General features: G+C 54.0%; 1 pseudogene; it reads right to left on the bottom strand.

The window, feature by feature from the left end:
• Positions 1-2790: 2790 nt before the first annotated feature.
• On the bottom strand, positions 2791-6089 carry LOC132224600 (protein Wiz-like; annotated as a pseudogene).
• Positions 6090-6449: the final 360 nt, after the last annotated feature.

The following is a 6449-nucleotide window of genomic DNA, read 5'->3' as shown; positions in this document are numbered from 1 at the left end:
TTTTGATTGATAGCCTCGCTGGGTACAGTATTCTTGGATTCAGACCCTTCCTTTGCATGACTTTGTATATTTCATTCCATTCCCTTCTTGCCTGATGTGTTTCTGTTGAGAAATCGGCCACTAGTCTGATGGGGGATCCTTTGTAGGTAACTTTCTTTCTCTCTCTGGCAGCTTTTAAGATTCTTGCTTTGTCGTTGGTGTTTGCCAATTTAATTATTATGTGCCTTAGAGTTGGTCTTTTCAGGTTCATTTTGTTTGGGACTCTGTGAGCTTCTTGGATTTGTGTGAGTTTTTTCTTCCCTATATCAGGGAAATTTTCTGTTACTATTTTTTCAAACAGGTTTTCTAGTCCTTGCTCAGTTTCCTCTCCTTCTGGCACCCCTATTATTCGGATGTTGTTTCGTTTAGCATTGTCCCAGAGTTCTCTTAGGCTCTCCTCCTGCTTTTTAATTTTTTTTTTCTAGAAGCTGTTTTGTTTGGGTATTTTTTTCTACCTTGTCTTCTAGCTCGCTGATGCGGTCCTCTGCTTCTTCTAGTCTACTGTTGATGCTTTCTATTGAGTTCTTTATAGTAGTGATGTCATTTTTCATTTCTTCTTGGTTTTTCTTTATTTCCTCTTGGTTCCTACACATATTGTTGAATTTTTCTTCCATTCTTTTCATCCACCTTATGACCATTTCTCTGAATTCTTTCTCTGACAGGTTGCTTGTCTCTATTGCCTCCATTTCGTTTATTTCCTTTTCTGATGATGCCTGTTTTTCTTTCATATGTGGGTTGGTTCTTTGTTTCACCATGATCTCTCTTCTCCAGGTGTTTGGTTATGTAGTTCTCTCTCTGCTTTCTGTGAGAAGAAGCAGTGCTCATCTTTGTTCACGCAGTCATGCTGCTTGAGATCCCTTGTTTCCAGGTTAGTAGCTGATCTCTGGATGCCAGTAACAGCCACTCAAGATGGCGCGGTCTCCGCTGCTGAGCTGGTGCACCAGGAGAGGTTTCAGCCGCAGTCTCCAACCGTCATTTTTTTTCTGGGAGTTCTCGGTCTTTTCCAGCTGAAGACAGTCTCTCAGCTGAGTATCCTCTGCCTATTTGAGCTGTATGTTACCAGTTTCAGCTGCTCACCCTTATCTAGGAAGTGTGAACTGAAATGGAGACAAGAGTCCTCAGGTTTCCCTGTGGGCTCTCAGAGTCCAGTGTGAGAGGATCTGCCGTGGGGATTTCTGAACTTTTGGTGTCCGCTGGTCTGTAGCTGTGGTCACAGGTCTCTGTCCCCAGTGGCTTCAAGGTCCTGGTATGCATCTGAGATCAGACTGGGTGGTGCTGAGGCCAGGATCTTAGTCTCAAGCAGCTCTGTTTCCCAAGATGGCGTGGTCGCTGTGCCTGTGCTGGCTGCCCAGGACTGTCCGCGCAGGGAGCGGGACTCCGCTGTCTAAGACTGCCCGGTTTAGAATCCCCTTAGAAGACCTGCAGAATCTAACTGTCCCTAACTCATACACACACACCACACACGTCCACACACTCCTCTATCACTTCCTTGCACTCTCACACTCCCTCCCTACCTTCCTGCTGGTCGCCCTTTGTGATTTCTCTTATCTTGTCTTTTCATGTTTTTCTCCAATTGCAGTTCTGTTTGGGTGTGTTTTGCTTCCCTGTCTTTTAATTTACTAATTTTGTCCTCCAGTTCTCCTAGTCTACTGTTGAAACTGTCCATGGTGTTTTTCTTTCTTTCTTCCTTTCTTTCTTCCTTTCTTTTTTTTTTTAGCATCCAACAAAATATCTTAAAATCTCAGAAATGTTCAATAAACATTTGCAGAGTGAGAAAATAAATAACATTACAGAGGAACCAACAGCTCGCTTTCTCCTTGTTACTGGGGTTCAGGGTGCATGTATCTCCTGACAGGTCACATGTCTTGAAGGCAGGCCAGTCCCAGCTAAGAGGTCCTGACAGCTGTGCACTCCTCCCTCCCCCAGTGTCCCCCACACCCTCTATGGTTAGCTCCTGACTCCAAGAGCCCTTGAGCCTCAATCACTTCTCCATCCTGGCTCCCTTCCTGGACCAGCTGCCCAGAGCTGTTTCCTCTCCTCTGCACATAGGAACCTTGTCATCAGCTGGCCAGAGTCCACACCAGCCATGCCATTGAGGGCCAACAAGCTGAGAACTTGAGCTCATCCCCAGCTGGGTCTGGTTGGTTTGGTGGCCAAAGGGAAAACCCAGGACCTCCTGAGACTCTGGGTGGAGGTGGCTTGATTCCAGCCCCAGGTGTCAGCTGATGCCAACCTGTCCACTTGACAGAAAAACACATGCTGGCCACCTGCCTCGGGGTATTTCCAGAAGAGAAATTTAATCTGATTTACATGCTTCTAGGTACATTAATAACCAAAATGTGGCCACTGAAAAAGCTTAAAAGATTGATCAGCACCCAGTTTCTAACTGGCCCAGGATCACAAAATAAAAAGATCCACGTTCCTTATTCTCTACACAAAATGCGTTTTTAAAAAAGTGAAAGGTCTAGGGAGCTGTACATAGAAAGGAACAATGAAAAGAAGGAGGGGATAGGAGTGGGGAGGAAAGTCCCACCCTACCCCTTCCAAGGCCCAGAGCCCCCAGAGGTTCTGGGGGGCCTGAACATGACAGGAGGCAGCTGTCAGCTCTGAGCTCTTCCCACCTGGGAAGGCCCCTCTGGGGGAGGGGGGCAGCCAACAAGGATTTCAGTGGCATTCTGGGCTCAGTGGGGTCTCCTAGGCCTCAGTGGGCCCACAGAGGGAGCATACCTTCCCCTGAGCAAGCATCGTGGCATGATGTGTTCGTTTGACTTGGGAACTGGGGGGCTGGGGAAGATCCGGGGTCTCATGATGTGTGTGCGTGCTGGCGTGTGTGTGTGTGTGTGTGTGTGTGTGTGTGTGTGTATGTTCGCATGTGAGTGTGTGAGAGGATATTCACGGGGCAAGAGGGAACTAGTACAGGAGGTCTTTGGGGTCCTTGTAAATGGCCACAGATCGCAAACAAAGCCCCACCTGGCTGCTAGACAATGAGGAGTGCTGGCCTTCCTCCCATGACCAGATCACCTGCCACTAAGGACCTGGCCTCTGCCCTGGCTGGATTGGGTAGGTGTGGCCTGAAGGAACACACCCTGGGTTTGGCCCCAGAGTCCTTGAGCTGGGGGATGGGCGCCCTGGATGTAGTGTGCCCGGCCCCCAAGGGTGCCGGTTTGAGGTTTTGGCTTGCTCCTTTGGGAACGGAAAAGAAAGAAGAAGAGAGAGGAGGAGACCAATCAGGAGTAGGAGACAGAGGTGGCACGAGAGAGATCTGGAATGCTTTTGTGTTAGGGTGCCTCTGCTGCCGCTGTCTGTGCTGGAGGGACCTGGGGCTCCTCGGGCGGGGGCGTCTACTTTGGAGAAATTCATCTCCAGAATGTGCCGCTGTAAGTGCCGCACCCACTCCTCTTGGATGGAAAGAGGTCCCTGGAATTCCACCTCTCAGAACCTGCACTTGAGGGTATAGATGTTGCTGACAAACTTAACCAATGATGTCTGGGGGGAGGGGGGGAGGACGAGGCATCAAGGAGCAGACTGGATGGACCCGGGGTGGGGGTTGCCGCACCTCCTCCAGCTTCTGCTGCAGGTCATTGGGCTCCTCTCCCCCCCTGGCCACGGAGGTATCTGCAGGGCGGGCTTGTCAGCGCTCAAATTTGTTGATGTTCTGCTGCTGGTGCTCCTCGGCTTTCACAGTGCCTGGTGGGCTGGCTGCCAAAGGCCGCTCACCACTGTCGGCTGCCTGGCCAGCCTCTGACCCTGGCTCACCTCCAGCACTGTGGCTCACCACCTGCAGGCCCCCAGGTGCCAGCCCCAGGTGTGACCGCTTGTCACTCTCGCGGCCATGGCCACCGTTTCGGAACTTCTTCGTGAAGGGGCGGCCACCCTGGATGTAGCTGTGGTAGGTCCTACCTTCTGGGGCCGGTGCTTGACCCACTCACTCAGCGTCTCAATCGGTGAGGCATTCACTCACCATTCAGTCACACCGAACTGCTGCAGATGCGCCCGAGCATGGCTGGCCAGGGCCTTGCAGTTTTTGAAGTAAAGGCCACATAGCTCACAGCAGTCCTCGTGGAGGAGTGGGAGGTCTTCTCGTGAAGGGTCTTTGCCTTGAAGAGCAGTTCAGTCTGGATGTAGGTCTTGGCCTTGACCGCTGCAGAGAGGAAGCGAACCTCCTGCAGGGGTCGCTTGGCTGCCACTGAGCCCAGGTAGCTGGTGGCTGAGGGCTTGGCACCGGTGATGGGTGCCAGGTTGAGCTCACAGGGTACCTGGGCCAGCCCAGCTCCTGGTTTGCCTGGGACCCTCAGACAGGTGTAGCTCCCCATGAAGGGCCCCTGGCAGTATCTCACACTTGATCTCCACCTGCATTTGTTCGGGCTTCAGCTTCTTGGTCAGGGAGGGTGCAGTCAGGCCTGAGAACATCTTTCGGGCCATAGGAGGAGGAGAAGCAGTTGGTGAATGGCCCAGGGGGCTGCCTGGTGGTGGTGGCAAATTCTTGGCCAGGGGCAAGAGGTGAAGGTCTGCAGGGCTGCGGGCTTCCAGCGAGCTGCCAAGACCTCCGCTGCCCAGCACCTTGGCCAAGGCTTTTGGACTAGGTCCTGGTGAATTGAGGGGTCCTCCAGGCCGGGACTGAGTCTGCCTCTTGAGGATCTTCCGCAGTGTGTCAGTGGAAGAGCCATTGACATACCACTCAGTTACAGCCATCTGCCGCAAGTGGGAGCGTGCGTCGCTGGAAAGACCCTTTCGGTTCTTGAAGAACTCACCACAGAACTCGCAGCAGATATCCCAGACTGGTTCTGGGCCTGAGGAGAGGTTGAGAGGAGATGGCTCCACATCAGAGGCCCAGAAATTGCCAGCGGCTGCAGTGGCCAAGAGGTCCTGCTTCCCCCAGGGGCTGGCCATACCCACAGCCTTCAGCTTGGCCTTCTTGGCTGGTGATGGGGAGGGGAACAAGGAGAGGGCCGTGGAGGTGGGAGGAGGCTGCCCCAGCTGGGCCAACATGCTGCACCCGGGTGGGAGGCGATTCTGAATGCCGACCCTCTTGATGAGCCTGTGGAGCATGGGGGATCCCTTGGCATCTGGTGGCTGACGCCCAGGTGGTGCAGGTGGGTGTGGGCTTGGCTGGACAGGCCCTGCGGGTCTCAAATCAGGCACTGCACAGCTGGAAGTCCAGCTTTCTGCCCACGTGACTATCTAAAGTGAGGTTCAGGGGCCCCTTGTCCTCAGACTGAGGCCAATGTGCCTTTGGGGAGGCCGGCTGGATGGGGGCTCAGGGACAGCTGGGGGCTCTTGTCCTCAGGATTCTTGGGTATAGGGGAGCCTGCCAGGGCCAGTGGTGACTTCTTGAGGAGTGGGGAGCTGGGTGGGTGAGCCAGGCCCTTGGCTGAGAAGCCAGGAGGTGACTTGATGGCCTTGTTGATAGCAGGGGCGTCCAGGGGCTTGGCCAGGGTGAGCAGGCTCTATTGGGGGACCCCAGTGACCACCTCCTTCGGGGAGCTGAACTTCTTAGTCAGGCCCAGGGGCAGCCCAAGGGGTGTGTCAGGCAGGCCCTTCTGCTTCACGAGCTCGTAGAGGAGGTCGATGGGGGCACCACTGCTCTCAGACTCGGCCACACCCAGCTGCTGCAGTTGGGAGCGCGCATGGCTGGACAGTCCCTTGCATGTCTCAAAGCAGGCACCACAGACCTCGCAGGTGGTCAGGCTCTGGGCCTTGAGGTCCGACAGCTCTTGCTTGCTGCCATGAGAAACCTCTGCAGCCACTTTGCTGCTCAGCTGATTGGCCACCTGCTCCAGGGGCCTGGGAGCAGGTAGGCTCTTCCTGGGGAGTAGAGGGGGGCCCAAGTCCATGGCCACCATGGTGTTTTCTTCAGAATCCAGGCCCGGCGCGTGCACAGGCACAGGCCTGGGCCCCGGCTCCGACTCGGCCTTGGGCCCATCCCGCGGTGGCGGCAGCAGCGGCGGGGGTGGGGTTGGCGGCCGCAGTGCGGGGAGGGCCCCCGGGCCCAGGCTTGGGGGGCCAGGTGCATGACGCCCCCACGGGTGCGCACTCCCGGACACCTCCATGGTGTTTTTTATTGAAGCTATATCACTCTTTAGTTTGTCTTGATTCTTACATAAGTTGTTGATTTTTTCTCATCCATCTGGTTTCTGTACTGTGTGACCCTTATTCTGAATTCTTTTTCTGACATATTGCATGCCTCCTTTACACTTAGCTGCTTTTCTGGTGATTGTCCTTTTCTTTCCTTTGGGGGTTTCTTTGTCTCTCCATTTTTGGTCTCGCTGAAGAATTTAGGTGTTGAGTCGTGCAGGTGCTGCTCCTCAGGAGGCAGCAGGTCCTCAGACGGCAGCTGTTTCTTGGGTGTTTGCTGCAGCAGCTGCTCCCTATTTATTGGTGGTCCTATGATGTATGCTGCTCACAGGAGT

This window comes from Myotis daubentonii, chromosome X (genome assembly GCF_963259705.1).
Source record: "Myotis daubentonii chromosome X, mMyoDau2.1, whole genome shotgun sequence".
Lineage (NCBI taxonomy): Eukaryota > Metazoa > Chordata > Mammalia > Chiroptera > Vespertilionidae > Myotis > Myotis daubentonii.
Note: the sequence above shows the minus strand (reverse complement) of the source record. Positions and strands in the feature narration are given on the sequence as shown.